General features: G+C 38.1%; 1 pseudogene; it reads right to left on the minus strand.

The window, feature by feature from the left end:
- Positions 1–15,595: 15,595 nt before the first annotated feature.
- LOC138986076 (tetratricopeptide repeat protein 9C-like) lies at positions 15,596–17,731 on the minus strand (annotated as a pseudogene).
- Between the last annotated feature and the right edge of the window lie 763 nt (positions 17,732–18,494).

An 18,494-nucleotide genomic window follows, 5' to 3' on the forward strand; every position in this document is an offset into this window, starting at 1 on the left:
ACCCACCTCCCATAAATATTGGAAATAAAAGCAAAAATAAACAAATGGGACCTAATTAAAATTAAAAGCTTATGCACAACAAAGGAAACTATAAGCAAGGTGAAAAGACAGCCTTCAGAATGGGAGAAAATAATAGCAAACGAAGCAACAAAGAATTAATCTCAAAAATATACAAGCAACTCCTGCAGCTTAATTCCAGAAAAGTAAATGACTCAATCAAAAAATGGGCCAAAGAACTAAACAGACATTTCTCCAAAGTAGACACACAGATGGCTAAGAAACACATGAAAAGATGCTCAACATCACTCATTATTAGAGAAATGCAAAACCACAATGAGGTACCATTTCACGTCAGTCAGAATGGCTGCTATCCAAAAGTCTACAAAAAGTAAATGCTGGAGAGGGTGTGGAGAAAAGGGAACCCTCTTACACTGTTGGTGGGAATGCAAACTAGTACAGCCATTATGGAGAACAGTGTGGAGATTCCTTAAAAAACTCAAAATAGAACTGCCATATGACCCAGCAATCCCACTGCTGGGCATACACACCGAGGAAACCAGAATTGAAAGAGACACGTGTACCCCAATGTTCATTGCAGTACTATTTATAATAGCCAGGACATGGTAGCAACCTAGATGTCCATCAACAGACGAATGGATAAGAAAGCTGTGGTACATATACACAATGGAATATTACTGAGCCATTAAAAAGAATACATTTGAATCAGTTCTAATCAGGTGAATGAAACTGGAGCCTATTATACAGAGTGAAGTAAGCCAGAAAGAAAAACATCAATACAGTATACTAATGCATACATATGGAATTTAGAAAGATGGTAATGATAACCCTGTATGTGAGACAGCAAAAGAGACACAGATGTATAGAACAGACTTTTGGACTCCGTGGGAGAGGGCGAGGGTGGGATGGTTTGGGAGAATGGCATTGAAATATGTAAAATATAATATGTGAAACAAATCGCCAGTCCAGGTTTGATGCAAGGTGGGAGGCGGTTCAGGATGGGGAACACATATACACCCGTGGCGGATTCATGTCAATGTATGGCAAAACCAATACAATATTGTAAAGTAATTAGCCTCCAATTAAAATAAATAATTTTTTTTTAAACAGCAAAGACATCACTTTGCTGACAAAGGTCCTTATAGTCAAAGCTATGGTTTTTCCAGTAATTATGTATAGATGTGAGAGTTGGACCATAAAAAAGACTGAGCACTGAACAATTGATGCCTTTGAATTGTGGTGCTGGAGAAGACTCTTGAGAGTTCCTTGAACTGCAAGGAGATCAAACCAGTCAGTCCTAAAGGAAATCAACCCTGAATATTCATTGAAAAGACTGATGCTGAAGTAGAAGCTCCAATACTTCAACCACCTGATGCAAAGAGCTGACTCATCAGAAGAGAACCTGATGCTGGGAAAGATTGAAGGCAAAAGGAGAAAAGGGCAGCAAAGGATGAGATGGTTGTGTGGCATCACCAATTCAATGGACAAGAATCTGAGCAAACTCCAGGAGATAGTGAAGGAAGGACAGGGAAGCCTGGCATGCTGCAGTCCATAATGTCACAAAGAGTCAGACACGACTTGGCAACTGAACAATAAAAACAACAATCTGCCTTTAGCCAGATTATCAGGGCCCCAGCTAAGGAACTTAAAATGGGTAGAAGAAAAGACTTTTTTCTCTCCTAGACTTCTGGCATTAATAGGCTAGCTAGGACACTCACTTGCTCTGGATGCTGCAACTGAAATCCAGGACCCCTGACAAAGGTGGCCTAAAGTAAAAATTCTTCCCAAAGTCAGCCTTTCGGACCTCTGTCTCCAGGGTGGTCAAAGTCTTTTAGTCTTATCTTTTCCAAATTTAGATTAACAAGAGAAAAACATTTGTAAAATTAGTTATTTGGATGGTTACTCGTGTGAATTTGATTTTGAGAGACTGATTATTGATCCTTTCCCTCCAAGAGACAGCTATTGCTTTCTTGTTTGTCTGGTTCTGTGTGCTGAAGGTTTGGCTTCCCTCCTACCAGAGCATACAGGTTGTCATACCTGCATCTACAAGTGGCCAGATGTCAGGGAGATGGGGTGGAAGCCAAGGGTATCTAGATAACAAGCCAGAAATGTGGGTTGCACCCTATTCGCAGCAGGTATCTTACCAACCACTGCCAGTTTTCACAGTTTGTTTAAGTTTTTCTTGCTTTTGACTACCTTTGAAAGTGAATCTGGGTCGTTAGAGCTGCTGCTTCTGCACTTTCTGTCGGGATACCACTTGTATCTGTGGTTACACTATAAGAAAGCTATTGTTTCTGGTTTAAGTCACAATTGGAATAGTATATCTTTGCTTTAAAAAATCTTCAAGACTTTGAACAGTATCTGGAACATATAAGGTACTCAATAAATATGTATAGAGGGGGTAAAATAGAGAGGATTTACAATAAGTTACCCCAAATGAGACAACCAGAGGCCTTGTGAATTTTTACCCTGTTATCAGCAGTGTATAGAATATGTTTTTTTTTTTTTTTTCTTGACCGCTTTAATCTAATGTGCTTCTCCAGGAGGATTCAAGGTTATGTTCAGGTCATAACTCAAAACTTAAGACAAATAGGTTTCATTTTTCTTCAGAGTCAGTTTGTCATGAAATTTTGAAGATAAAAAATCCTTATTTTTATGTAAACAATCTATACCATGTGATAGGGCACAAAAGTATTTTACAGACTTCAAGGAAATTTGATCCTCCAAGTCAGTAGCCTCTGGTTACACCCACAAAACCCTTGAGGGTGAGTTCATTCTCATCCAACATTCAGACTATTTGGGTGACAAGATTTGAGAGACACATGTCTACTGGTAATGATGGAAAACATCTCGGTCATGCAGAACTCCTTTCCTAAGCTTTCCATGGTCACATTCTCTTCTCTTTCTAAAGAAGTTCATGAGCATTTTGCTTTCAAAATTGATATGCATTTGTCATCTATCTTTTTTTATTATTCTCCTAGCATTCTTAAAATCTAGCTGCTGCTGCTAAGTCACATCAGTCGTGTCTGACTCTGTGTGACCCCATAGATGGCAGCCCATTTGGGCTTCCCCATCCCTGGGATTCTCCAGGCAAGAACACTGAAGTGGGTTGCCATTTCCTTCTCCAGTGAATGAAAGTGAAAAGTGAAAGTGAAGTCGCTCAGTCGTGTCCGACTCTTTGTGATTCCATGGACTGTAACCCACCAGGCTCCTCCATCCATGGAATTTTCCAGGCAAGAGTACTGGAGTGGGTTGCCATAAAATCTAGCACCTCAGTTACCTATATGACCTTTTACAAATCACTTAATCTCTTTGAGTCTCAGTTTCTTCATTGGTAAACTAAGGAGCTTCTATCAAGATATCTTTAAAGTTTATATCATGTTTAAAATTCTTTGATAATATGTTTTATGGTATTATCCAAATGCTAGTAGTTGGCTTAGAGTAGCAAATAAGCAAATATTCATCAATTGACATCTGTCCCTCATCCTTAGTTGCAAGATATCAAATAGCTATTTTTGTATTAAACAACCATCCCTCAAGATCTAAAAATTAAAACAATGACCATTTATTTAGCTCACAATTCTGCAATTCAGCAGTTTTAACTGGGTTCAGAAAGATAGGTTTTGTGTGTGTGTGTGTGTGTGTGTGTGTGTTTTTCTGATCTTACCTGATTTAGAATGGGCCTCTGCTAAGATTAGGATTTCCCTGGTGGCTCAGATGGTAAAGCGTCTGTCTACAATGTGGGAGACCTGGGTTCCATCCCTGGGTTGGGAAGATCCGCTGGAGAAGGAAATGGCAATCCACTCCAGTACTATTGTCTGGAAAATCCCACGGACAGAGGAGCCTGGTAGGCTACAGTCCATGGGGTCACAAAGAGTTGGACACGACTGAGTGACTTCAGTTTCACTTTCGGCTAAGATGGTCATCTCCATTTCATGCCTCTCACTTTCCAGCCATCTAGCATGGGCTTTTTCTCATGGTTGAGTAAAGGTCCAAGACACAGAGAAAAGTTTCATAATGCTTCTATCTAAGATAAATCCTAAGATAAATTAAAATTTAATTTCAGTGCAGTTGGAACCTTTCTAAATCCAGTTGTTAAAAGAAATTCCTAATTAAGTAAAACATCTCTACTGAATACAAAAAAAAAAAACAATAAATTTTGCTGTGCTTAGTCACTCAGTGATATCCAACTTTTTGCAACCCAAGGGACTGTAGCCTGCCAGGCTCCTCTGGCCATGGGGATTCTCCAAGCCAAGAATACTGGTGTGGGTTGCCATGCCCTCCTCCAGGGGATCTTCCTAACCCAGGGATCCAACATAGGTCTCCCACATTGCACGTGGATTCTTTACTGTCTGAACCACCAGGGAAGCCCAAGAATACTGGAGTGGGTAGCCTATCCCTTCTCCAGGGGATCTTCCCAACCCAGAAATCGAACCAGGGTCTCCTGCATTGCAGTTGGATTCTTTACCAGCTGAGCTACCAGGACACTCAAAAATATGTCCTCATGCAAAAGAATAAAATAGGAATTTGACTCAACAGTAGATAATTCAGATAAAAGTTTCAAGTTGAAAGCATTCATTCAGAAAGATGAATATTACAGATCAAAGTGATTTTTTTGAGACCAAGATTCTTTGAAAAATTGAATCAGTTGCACACAATCTGAACAGACATGATTAACTTAGCTAAAGAAAGATTATGAGGGATTTATTTGGAAAGAAATTACTAGTAAATCTTACTGAATGTCAATTTTTGCATTTGCAATTAATACCAGGAAAAGACACTGTAACAGTTTCATGGACTATCTCACAGCTCTAGTACACATTTTTGTGCTTTTATCAGCAGTTGCAAACTAATTGACAAAGCTTGCTTGGTAAGCTATTAGAATCTACTAATCTGCTTTTTTTCCCACTCAGCTTTTTTTTTTTTTTTTTTTTTTTTTTTTCGTATGCAAGATAAGCAAAGTCTGGAAATAAATAATTCAACAAGTCTGATTTGGGTATTTTCAGTGAATTCTTTTCTGATATTTCACCTTTTCATAATTATATTTTATATCTTAACAAATGTTTGACCAAGTTTTTAATTATAAAATAGGTTTAAAGCCCTGTAACTTATGCCCAACTTTACCACATTCTGTTTGTGTGTGGCTTGTTTTTCTTCTCCTGTGTGCCCTTGTACTATTCTGCTGATTACATACAAGGATCTTCTGAGAAGCAAGTTAAGAATGACTGAGGTTTTGCAATCCCTATCAAGCTACCAGTGGTATTTTTCACAGAACTACAACAAATAATTTCACAATTTGTATGGAAATACAAAAAATCTCGAATAGACAAAGCAATCTTGAGAAAGAAAAATGAAACTGGAGGAATCAACCTGCCTGACTTCAGGCTCTACTACAAAGCCACAGTCATTAAGACACCATGGTACTGGCACAAAGACAGAAATATAGATCAATGGAACAAAATAGAAAGCCCAGAGATAAATCCACACACCTATGGACACCTTATCTTTGACAAAAGAGGCAAGAATATACAATGGAGAAAAGATAATCTTTAACAAATGGTTCTGGGAAAATTGGTCAACCACTTGTAAAAGAATGAAACCAGAATACTTTCTAACACCATACACAAAAATAACTCAAAATGGATTAAAGATCTAAACATAAGACCAAAAACTATGAAACTCCTAGAGGAGAACATAGGCAAAACACTCTCTGACATAAATCACAGCAGGATCCTCTATGACCCACCTCCTAGAATATTGGAAATAAAAGCAAAAATAAACAAATGGGACCTAATTAAAATTAAAAGCTTATGCACAACAAAGGAAACTATAAGCAAGGTGAAAAGACAGCCCTCAGAATGGGAGAAAATAATAGCAAATGAAGCAACTGACAAAGAAATAATCCCAAAAATATACAAGCAACTCCTGCAGCTCAATTCCAGAAAAATAAATGACCCAATCAAAAAATGGGCCAAAGAACTAAACAGACATTTCTCCAAAGAAGACATACAGATGGCTAACAGAAGAAAAGATGCTCAACATCACTCATTATCAGAGAAATGCAAATCAAAACCACAGTGAGGTACCATTTCATGCCAGTCAGAATGGCTGCTATCCAAAAGTCTACAAAAAATAAATGCTGGAGAGGGTGTGGAGAAAAGGGAACCCTCTTACACTGTTGGTGGGAATGCAAACTAGTACAGCCACTATGGAGAACAGTGTGGAGATTTCTTTAAAAACTCGAAATAGAACTGCTTTATGACCCAGCAATCCCACTACTGGGCATACATACCAAGGAAATCAGAATTGAAAGAGACACGTGTACCCCAATGTTCATCACAGCACTGTTACAATAGCCAGGACATGGAAGCAACCTAGATGTCCATCAGCAGATGAATGGATAAGAAAGCTGTGGTACATATACACAATGGAATATTACTCAGCCATTAAAAAGAATACATTTGAATCACTTCTAATGAGGTGGATAAAACTGGAGCCTATTATACAGAGTGAAGTAAGCCAGAAAGAAAAACACCAATACAGTATACTAACACATACATATGGAATTTAGAAAGATGGTAACAACAACCCTGTATGTGAGACAACAAAAGAGACACAGATGTGTAGAACAGTCTTTTGGACTCTGTGGGAGAGGGACAGGGTGTGGTAATTTGGGAGAATGTCATTGAAACATGTATAATATCATATATGAAATGAATTGCCAGTCCAGGTTCGATGCACGATACAGGATGCCTGGGGCTGGTGCACTGGAATGACCCAGAGGGATGGTATGGAGAGGGAGGTGGGAGGGGAATTCAGAATGGGGAACACATGTACAACCGTGGTGGATTCATGTTGATGTTATGACAAAACCAATACAATATTGTAATGTAATTAGCCTCCAATTTAAATAAATTTATATTAAAAAAAAAGACTGAAGTTTTCAATCTGGCATCTTATTTTACAAATCTGATTGGAATTCGGGATATTGAATCATGGCTTCAATAGCTTGGCGTGAGTTGAAGCCTTATATTCGACAGATATTCTAAAAAGCAATCTACTCACCCATTTGATTAGAAAATCTCTGCTTTTTCAAAGAGGCAGCTTTAGAAGAAACCCTTTGATAAATTAGAATTCTCTTCATAATCTATTATAATAGCATTCTCATCACAAATTGATATTATAAAAAATGAGGTCACTTCTTTTTTTCAGCTATGCACTGATACATTTTGCTGATGGTGAATTAGCCTTGAGAAGGATGAGATGGTGTTCATCTCTTCATTTCTAGGCATTGTTCTAGATCCTAGAGACAAAAAGATCCTGCTGCCATGGTCATGGGCCACAATTTTTTGTTGCCTCACTTTTTTTCTCTCTTACATAAAAGATCACAGAACTGCCTTTGTCATATTGTGAAGTAAGTACTGAGTAACACTCAAGTAGATACGTAATTAGCTTCTCACTTCTTTGAATTTAAGAATTACTGCTGCTCATTTAAATTTAAAGGCAAAAAGCTTGAAGTTGTCATAGAAGTTTAGTATTAAAACTTTAGAAAACAAGTACTGAACACTTAACCTATGATTACACACCAACCTCAGTTGTGCTTGAGAATAAACTTGTTAGCCATTTTGACTGATGGGTGATAGAACAGTGGGCAGAAGGCCTATTTACTCAAAACAACTCCCTTGACAATCAACTGTGGTACAGAAAAGTTGCACCATTCATTCTTCCATTCATGTATTCACTCACTAATACCTGCTGTGTCCACTGCATTGTGCTAGACAATGGAGTTAAAAGACTAAATAAGAAACCCTAGTCCTGCTATAGAGAAGTTCACAGGCTGGTTAGAGAAAGAGATGAATAAATTGTCAATTATAATGTAACAAGTTCTATAACAAAGTATAAGGCTATAAGGTAACATGTATCACATGTGTATTTTTGTATTACATCATCTACCCTAATTAAATAAAACATCTCAATTATTGATACAAAAATAATAGGTACTCAAAACTTGATTTCATGCACACTGGGATGAAGTTTAATGAAAAAAGAGACTTGATCTTTTTATTCACTGTCATATATACATAGTGTTTGACACATTTGTATCTTACAAGTCTTAATAGAAAAGTCTTTCTTAAATTTCTTGCCTCTTGCATTGTCTTACTTCCAGTACCACTGTATAATACCTAATGCCTTCAGTCATGAAGCTCCTTAATCTCATTTTCCCACTTCTAAAAATGTATAACAGAAGCTCCTCACAATGCTCTATATAAAGCTCAGGCAATTCTCTGAAATTTATTTGACAAAAATATATACTTACCAATCAGTGAAATTTAGTTCCCAACCAAAATTAAGTACTAAGGACCAGACTAATGAAATAATTTGTTTAAAAAACAATGCTATTCAAGATACTGGAAGCTATAATTAAAAAAAAACAAAGACCACTAGACAAGATGAGGCACCTAACTGTACCAGTTTAATGCTATGAAAGGATTCTAGGCTGTAATATCCATACAGCCTAGAAAATTCCAAATTGAGGAGATGGAGTTGAGAATTGTGGGAAACAAGAGGTCTAGAGTTCACAGGAAAGAGTCATAAAAGGGGAAATCTACAAAGAATTCTGAAGCTCTGCAAAGTGTTCCCCTTGAGTATTCAGCTGAAATACTTATTAGCACTACTATCTTAGGAAATTACCCAAGGCCAAGAGAATCACCTGAGTGGTTTAGAGGTCACAGTGCTCTCACCCACACAGAATTGAGTATATAGTACCTGTTCCCACCACACAGACTAGAAAGCCTCGTGATTCATTAAGAATTTGGTAGAATTCTCGGAAGACTCTTGACTCAGTATTGGACAGTAATATTGTATAATACAGTATTAAGGAAAATTGGTCTTAGCACTGCTTCAATCCAACCTAAAAATTCTTAAAAAACGAAGGCCAAACTGTCTCCAAAAACAGTGAGTCACAGAATAAAGTACAATAATATTTAAAAGAATACAAATAAACTTAACAACCAATGAAGTAAAATTTAAAATGTCTGGCATCCACAGAAGGGAGTGGAAAGATATGTTCAAATGAAAAGGAAAACTCTTCAACCTAGTATACTCTACCCAGGAAGATTATCATTTAGAACAGGAGAAAGAATTTCTCAGACAAGCAAAAGCTAAAAGATGATGGCAATACTAAATCTATCCTAAAGGAAATATTGAAAAGCCTTTTTTAAATAGAAAAGAAGTAGGACTCTATAGGAAAGAGAAAAATCACAATTGGAAAGTAAATCACTTAAATAAGCCAATGTACATTTTTTTTAAGTTTTAAATTATGTGAAAATGATAACCAAATGAACAGCAAAAGGATAAACATGAAGATGTAGTAGAGTACATCAAAAGTATAAAATGAGGGGGAAGAAAGTAAGAAAATGTAGATTTTGTTTTTAATATATTTGAGCCAATGTCAGCCTAAAGCAAGTAGATACAGACACAAATAGATTAAAGATAGAAAAGATGGTTCTTTGAGAAGACCAATAAATCTGATAAACCCCTAACCAGACTTATCAATTAAAAAAAGAAAAAAGGTGCATTTGCACAATACTAGAAATAGGAGATGCAATATAACTATAGATTCTACAGAGATAAAATGGAATTATTATGAGCAACTGTATGCCACCGAATTCACTAACATAGGTGAAATAGACAAATTCTTAAAAGACACAAACAGATAGCATGAAATAAATGCCTCAAATAAATAACCTAGAGTCATATATCTTTGATCCTATTAAAGAAAAATAATTTTGTAGTTAAAGCCCTTTCAAAAAAACAAAGCTCTGGCTCAAATTGCTTTACTGGTAAAGTCTACCAAACATTTAAGGAAGAAATAACAGTAAATCTGTACAGAATTTTCCAATAAACTTAAGAGCTGATAGAAATTTCCAGTTTATTCTCTGACTCCATCATTACCTTGATATCAATACCAAAAAAAGAAATAAAACACTATACACCAATTCCCCCATGAACACTGTGCAGAACTCTCAAAATTTTAGCAAATAGAATCTAAAAGTTGGTACAATGATAGTATATTTTTCTGATTTATCCCAAAAATGCAAAATTAGTTTAATATTCTATTATAGTCAATGTAATTCACCATATTAACAAGCTAATAAACAATTTTCATATGATCATCTTAACATACAGAAAAAGCATTTGATATAATCTAACCTCCATTCCTGATTTAAAGCTCTCAACAAGTAGGAAATTTTCTCAACGTGATGAAGGATGTTTGAAAGAGCCTACAGCTAATGCCATACTTTGTAGTGAAAGACTCAATGCTGCTGCTAAGTTGCTTCAGTCCTGTCCGACTCTGTGCGACCCCATAGACGGCAGCCCACCCGGCTCCCCCGTCCCTGGGATTCTCTAGGCAAGAACACTGGAGTGGGTTGCCATTTCCTTCTCCAATGCATGAAAGTGAAAAGTGAAAGTGAAGTCACTCAGTCATGTCCAACTCTTAGCAACCTCATGGACTGCAGCCTACCAGCCTCCTCCATCCATGGGATTTTCCAGGTAAGTGTACTGGAGTGGGTTGCCATTGCCTTCTCCGGAAAGACACAATACTTTCTCTTTGAGATAAGGACAAGATGAGGCTGTCATTTCTCACTATTTCTATTCAGCATTGTCCTGAAGTTCTAGCAGTGTGATAAGAAAATAAAAGAAGTAAAATGCATCTAGATTGGAAAGGAAGAAGTAAGACAGTCTTTGTTCATAGCAACATGATCTTTATGTTGAAAACATGATTTATTTTTAAAAAACTACTAGCACTCTTAGTTTAGAAGAATTTCAGGATACAAATAAATATGCAAAAATCAAATTTATCTCTATACACTAGCATCAACAAGGGGAATAAATTCATATTAATAAAACAGTACCATTTACAATAGCATATAATGTTTAACAATTACTTATTAATGCTGAGGTTTACAACACAGTAACAAATAAATAAGGGCACAGTCTTCAAGACACTAAGTGGGTAAACAAATATAAAAACAGATATAACATTCTGATAAGGAATACAATTAAGAGTGAACATAAGGTTAAATATTACTAACAACTTCCTCTTGTTAAGAAACCTATTCTTCCATTGTCTGAGAATGACTCATAAGCAATCCAGTAATTCCATAAACTGAATCAGTGCAACCAGAATTCCTAATGCTATTAGAACAGCTCTTTTTCTGATGTTCATGTGCCTGAAGTAAAGAGGATAAGTTTTCCTAATCCACATGTAAGGTTCTTTTGTCTAATAAACCAGTTCTCTGGCCCAGAGGGTGGGGGGAGTCTGTTCTAAAAGATTCAGTAACCAACCCCTCCTTTTTTACATTTGTACCAACTGGCAGAACCTGAGAACTTAAAAGCGTACTGAGGTCTTCAATAGCTGAGGCATCATAATCCAATGAGGCTGGCCCAGAACTTGCTTTTACTGTGTCTTTTTTTCTGTGAATCAAGAGCTGATTAATTAAAATGAGTATAATCAAGATTTTAAGAAAAAGTAAAATATTTCAAATTCTTTCCAAAAAAAACCCCAAATCCCTAAGAACTCATTTATAAATTCAATTTTTAAATGATTCTTGTGTTCATTTCATTAAGGCAGTTCTTCTAGTGGCCTCTATTAACTTGATTGAGCAGACAAGCTTTATTTCCTTCTTATACTGATGCACTGAGCATAACAGTGCATAAATGTTACTGTAGGCTGCTGCTGGGCTCTACGTTTTCAAGATATCAGATATCAAAATACACCACACTCAAACCAGAGACCACAAACTATTCAAATTATTACTGAAACAGGCATATACAAAGCAAGGAGGATTCCATGAGTGAGGGGCAGGATCCACCAGCAAGTGGGCACTCTTAACACCCCCAGAGGAAAGAGAAAGGCAGAGTGTGCATGATCATAAGGATATCTATACATATCCTTCTTTCCCTATTATCTTTTTAAATGTTGCCAGGGCAGACTAAGTTCTGGTGGTGGTAGGGGAGAGAAGAGGGGCAGGGTGGGTTGCCTTATATGTGATTTATGGGGGGAGAGGGGGGCAGCAGAAGTAGGTGCAGAACTTTTGACCATCTATTAGTTCTCACCATGGGGGAAAGATGGGTGGCTGCCAGTTTCCATCCTGACAGATGTCAAATGACTTAGCCAAATGTCATTGTACTAGGGTGAGTTAATTCTCTCTCTACAATAAGCAAGGGCTTCCCAGGTGGCTCAGTGGGTAAAGAATTGGCCTGTGGTGCAGGAGATGCCAGTTCAATCCCTAGCTCAAGAAGATCCCCTGAAGAAAGGCATGGCAACCCTCTCCAGTAGTCTTGCCTGGAGAATCCCATAGAGGAGTCTGGCAAGCTTTAGTCCATGGGGTCACAGAGTTGGAGGCAATTGAAGTGACTGAGTACACAGTAAGCAAGATGCATACAATCACAAGTGGAAGACAGATCCTAACAAATGAACAACATGATGTGATATATACAAAAATTTTAAACTTATACATGAATTTCAAAAAAAGTACAAAAGAGAATATCCTGTCTGAGGCATCACAAGAAAGCAATGCTCTATCAGGGTTGTGGTGGAAACTTGGAATTTACCAGATGAAAGAAGGAAGGGCGCTCCAAGTAAAGGAGTTAGCCTGTGTGAAGAAAGGGAAGCACGAAACAGTATGCAATTGACAAGAAGCAGTAAACAGCTTGCTACTGCTAGAGCACAGATGAAAGGGGAGAGTGGCAGATGTTGACACAGAAGTAGGCAGGGGCAAGTGTGTGGGATCTTATTGCTGTGCTAAAGTACTTGGACTTTATCCAGTGGTAATGCAGACCTCTTGAAAGGTCCTAAGTATAGAAGGGACATGATCTGATTTTCCTTTAAGAGGAATGACTCTGATAGGATGGTTAGGGAATGGTTGAAGCCAAGTTAGCTGAGAAGCTTCCAGTACCATCTGTCTACACGGAGCACTAAAATATCATTGGGCATATAAAGAAATCAAGAAAATAACATTTACCAGAACTTCCATTTGCAGATGAAAGTAGTATTTATAAGAACATAGACCTTGGAATATGACTGCTTTGGTTGAAATTCTGTTTCTACTGAGCAAGTTCCTTCAGGGTAAGGAAGTGCTCAGGAGGGAAGGATAAACAAACAACTAACCCCTATGGAGAAGATGAAGATCTTATAGCATCTCAGATTTCACTGTGAACTCTTGATATATCCATTACTACTCAACTATTCCTCTTTTAGTCTTAAGGAAGAGTATAATATTCATTTAAATGCTCAAGCAAAAACCTAGAAATCCAATTTTGTTGTTTAGTCGCTAAGTCATGTCCGACTCTGCAACCCCATGCCCTGCAACACACCAGACTTCCCTGTCCTTCACTCTTAGGACTGCAAAGAGATCAAGCCAGTCAATCTTAAAGGAAATCAACCCTGAATATTCATTGGAAGGACTGATGCTGAAGTTTTAATACTTTGGCCACCTGATCTGAAAAGTTGACTCATTGGCAAAGACCCTGATGCTGAAAAAGATTGAAGACAAAAGGAGAAGGGGGCAGCAGAGAATGAGATGGTTAAATAGCAGCACTGACTCAATGGACACAAATTTGAGCAAACTTCGGGAGAAAGGGGAGAACAGAGGAGCCTGGTGTGCTGCAGTCCATGGGGTCACAAAGAGTAGGATACAACTTAGTGAATGAATGACAACAACACCACCAAAATTTATCACAATGAAACAGTTTCTTTGGAAACACAGAAATCAAACATGATGATTTGATTTTACCAAATAACAAAAAGAAAAAAAAAATTAGGGAGAGAATAAGAGAGGATGAAAGAAAACGTAACACTCCATTGGAGGTCCAGTGTATCACACTGCAATGACAGAAGGATACAGTTAGACTTAGAAGGGGGCTTCTCTGGTGGCTCAAATATAAAGCCTCTGCCTGGAAGATCCCCTGGAGAAGGGAATGGCAACCCTCTCCAATATTCTTGCCTGGAGAATTCCATGGACAGAGGAGCCTGATGGGCTACAGTCCATGGAGTTGCAAAGAGTCAGATACAACTGAGCTACTAATGCTTTCAGACCTGGAAGAGAGGTCTACATATGGGGCTTTGGAAAGGATATAACCTAGCTGTTCTCTAACTTCACAGAGATAGGAGAGAGGAAATAAGTTACCTGAGGTAGAAGGTATTAACTGAACAATTAGACATGAAGTCAAACTCCCTGAGAATCAGCTTTGGTATTGCTTAATATTTCTACAGAGTACTTAGCTAAAAAAATGCTTATACCTATTTTTCTTGCTTTATACCTGAAGAACTTAGAACCCAGTGAGGTTCAGTACATAGTAATTAGTTTTCATTGTGACTTTAATCACACATGGTAACTTGACATTTCATGCAATCCGTGAGTCTGTACGCCTTCCCAGAATTGCCACTATTTGTATTTTTCAAACAATTAGCCCTCAAGCAGCTAACTGGCTTCTCATATTAAAACAGGCTGAAAAATAAAGGCTACCAAAGATGAAAAGCAAAATACAAAAATCACTAGAATCAGTTCTTGTTTTTAAATAACATGACTACACCCGCAGAATACCCAAAGCAGCACAGGAATACCTAAGAAAGGTTTTGGTGCAGTTGTGGTCACCAGTAAGACTGGTTTTCCCTGGAAGTGATATTCAATACAAAATATAGTTTGTCAATGCCCCATCACTCAGCCAATGTGTAGTACTACAGTGTAGTGTAGTTTTCTGGCACCTGGCTGCTACAAAGCCTTCTTTTTTGGCTCCTTGTAATGAAAGGTGAACATGAAGAAGAGCATCTGGGTCCTGGTACTCCTGAGATTTCTCTTCAGTGGACTGCCAGTGTACAGGTATCACAATACGGCACATGGCTCTACTCAAGGAAATGAGATTCCTTCTGGGAAAATGAAATCCAGCAGAAATGGTGTAGGAGTCAGAAAATCCTTCTAACATGTGCCTCTCCTACTGTCTTCACTCTCTCCCTTCACCAGAAGTGACCTCTCCATCTTCTACACTTTCTCCATACATAGGCTGTCATTCAGATTCCAACTCATTTCATTTCCCTATAAAGCTTTCAAACTATCACAACTCCCAATAATGTCTTTCTTTTAATAACTATATTAAATTCATGCTTTTCCTTTTCTGCATTGCTAAAATATCACACAGAGTGTGCATTATCTCGTTGAACTGTACCATATTTCAAGTCAGAAACCTTCTGGCAAACCTTGTTCTGCCTTTTATTTCTCCATACATTCACCAAGCACAGAGTTTTATCAGTCTTCCTCTGAAATAGTTCTTGAATCTGACCATTCATATCCTCCCACTCCCCACCCCCCTGCCAACCCATTCCCCTTCATCAACTACCTTCACTTATTTGGTCACTTTCTAGTTTATATTGCCCAAGTCTGCTATTCCAACATATTGTCCACAATGTAATCAGAGTGGTCTTAATAAAAGGCAGATCAGATCATATCACTCTCCTGGGTAAAATATTTCAGTGACTCCCTCTGTTCTCATGATATGGGTATCAATTTCTTTTTTTTTCATTTTTAAATATCAGCTTTATTTTTTCCTCATTGATACAGAACATAGCTTACTATAACATCAAGTCTTAGTGGGGAAAAAAGAGAAAATCAGGAAGCAAAACCAGCCCCAAACAAAGATAACACACAACCATGACATAATTTGGCAACAGTCTAGGCTTAGAAATTTAAGAAGCTTGGAAGAGGAATAAAATATTCCTCTTTTGTTAGCTGTGTCCTTGGACTTAAAAGACTATTTGGTATAAAGACTTTTTGTTATAAGCTGATGGTTGTACTATTTAAGAGTACAGGGAGATACAAAGAGGAGCCTAGTTCATCAAGAGAGACACATTACTGATTAAGAGAGAAGAGCTCATGTACACTTGGCAAGACCAAGAAGTTTTTGTCTGTAAACTGTGTTTATATGATGGCTAATGACATGTCCTTATTCCTTTCATTCATAAATATAGAGGCAGAGCTATTATGGCCTCATCTACTCTTGTACAACTCATACATTGTGGACATTAGAATAAGTGTGCAGAATGATAAAGGTGCTCGGTTGAGAAGCCTCCCACGGAGCCATGGCTGTACCAGATCTGCAGCCTGCACCTGTGCCCAACAAAGCTTCCAGAAAGTTCTGTCGGTGCTTAAAAGGCACAAAGGAAAGAGAACCTTTCCTCACTGTTTCCCTCCTCTTTAAGGAATGGAGTTCTTACAAAATACAAGGTGACAGGTAAAAAACAGATCTATATTTCTATCCTGCTCTTTGTCGCATTGTTTCTAGAAGACTTGGTAAACTCTTGCCTTTCTTAGAGAAATGAGCATCCTATAGGTATGCAACTTAAAAATTCAAGCGTTTACAAGTTTTCTGGCATGAGGTCTTTTGAAAGGTTATAAAATATATACTTAGATGCTTGACTCCAGGGGTTTTAAGACAGAAGGGTTTAATAAAAAAAAAAATAAGTATACTACATTAATGATCTGAGTGTGAGCAATAGCAAGGCTACAATAGTTAGAAATTATCAAGAGAAACAAGAGGAACTAGATACTTTTGTGGAGGATAAAGAATCTCAATGTAAGTGGAACATTAAGAAAAAGGAATTAATGAAGTAGTTACTTTTAAATCTTTCATTTTGAGGCATGTGGGTCCAATTTATTATTGTCTAGTTTCACAGTATGTATTTGCCAGTTTGTGACCTGTGTAAGGGCTTCCCATTTTGGCTTTAGAAATCTGAGGAAACGAAGGGAAAACATTCCTTTCTGCCTGTCCTTATTACTTCATCTTCTGCTAAGCCTTATCCGTTGTATATGACTACATCTACCAACATCTATCATCAAAATCTATGCCAGAGCTATGATTAATCTACCTATAACTGATGAGTGTTTTCTGGTTGTATTTCTCAAGGCAAATGTTTCTGATATATAATACCATATATTAAAAGCCATATAAATAGAAAGATGGGGAAACAAAAACACAGACTATGTAAGTGATAGAAGAGTTTGTGCAGCACTAGAAGCAAAACAGAAGTTCACCTCAGTCAGAGGTGTGGGGGTAATTTCTCTTGCTGAGGCTCAGGTTTCCCTTTGATGGGTCTCTAATGGTTCATCTAAGTTCAAGTGGAGGAGTATCTTTCTTCTTTTAACCAAACATGCCCAGGTAGAGCTGCTTCTCTTTCCGATGGTAGCTGCTGAGTTCCAACTGTGTCCACTGAAGGTACCTCCGGACGTTGGCGTCTTTTGGCTTCCTATTGACAGCAGCCATGAGGTAGTGCCGGGCCTGGTCATAGTCCTGCAGGTGGAAAAAGGCCACTCCAGCCCGATACAAGGCCTTGGCATTATCAGGCTGCCGCTCCAGGTCTTTCTGGCTGTACTCTTTCACCCGTTCATAGTTTACTGGTTCCATCTGAAGGAGACAGGCAGCCAGGTTGTTGTAGCAATCTGTCTGGGTGGTGTGAAGTAGGTTTTCTTGTTCAGGTGTGAGGGCCGGGCCCTGAGGTCCCAGATTAGGTATCGGGGAGGGCAGACTTGGATCCAGACCCCGCAGCTGCAGCAGAGCTCGATGGTACCCACTTACAGCATCCCGGTACTTCCCTTCCCGGTAACACTGGTTCCCTTTCTCCTTGTACAGCTGAGCCTCCTTGCAGGCGTTTCTCCATAACTCTGTCGCCCAGTGCTCTTGAGGAATTGGGACGTGAAAGAACAACCGAAGCTCTAGGAATAGGAGCGAAGCAACGAATTTTGGCAGCTGACTTAAAAAAGCAAGGAAATTCTCCTTATCCAGGAGGCCTCTCAGGGAATGACTGCTTGATTCTACTACAGCCCCTTCCTTTCTTCTCTACAGTTACTTTTTAATCTCTGGAAGTGCAAGCATCTGATCAGGAAGTAGATGTGGAAACAGCAAAGCCTGAGATTAATTGATTTCCCAAAGCGGCGACTCCCGGGTGAGAAAAAAACACGAAAACTATAACGCAGTAACTAAAGAATCGTCTCAATTTCTTTTCATAGTTCACAGGGCTCCGCAAAATCTGGCCTATGATTATCTCTAGTCTAACTTCATCTCTTGCCATTTTTCCAAATCTTGCTCACTTCCAGACTTTTGTAAATTCCTCCAGACTGTTCCTAAACTTTCTTCTCCCTGCGCTTTGACTGGCTAGTGCTTATATATTCTTCCTATCTCATCTTAGATACGTTCTCAAAAATTCTCCATACATTAATACAGATGTTCATTCTATGTGATACTATAGTATCCTATATTATCATTATTTTCTAGATACAGAATTCTTAGTTATAAATAGTAAAACTACCTCTAGTTAATCAAAGCTGCACACACAAATTTTAAATACTAGATAGCTAATAGAATCTCCAGGATAGCTAAAAAATGAGACTTGGAGACTACCAGGCCAGTGATGATGCTCCAGG

This window comes from Bos mutus, chromosome 3 (assembly GCF_027580195.1).
Source record: "Bos mutus isolate GX-2022 chromosome 3, NWIPB_WYAK_1.1, whole genome shotgun sequence".
NCBI lineage: Eukaryota > Metazoa > Chordata > Mammalia > Artiodactyla > Bovidae > Bos > Bos mutus.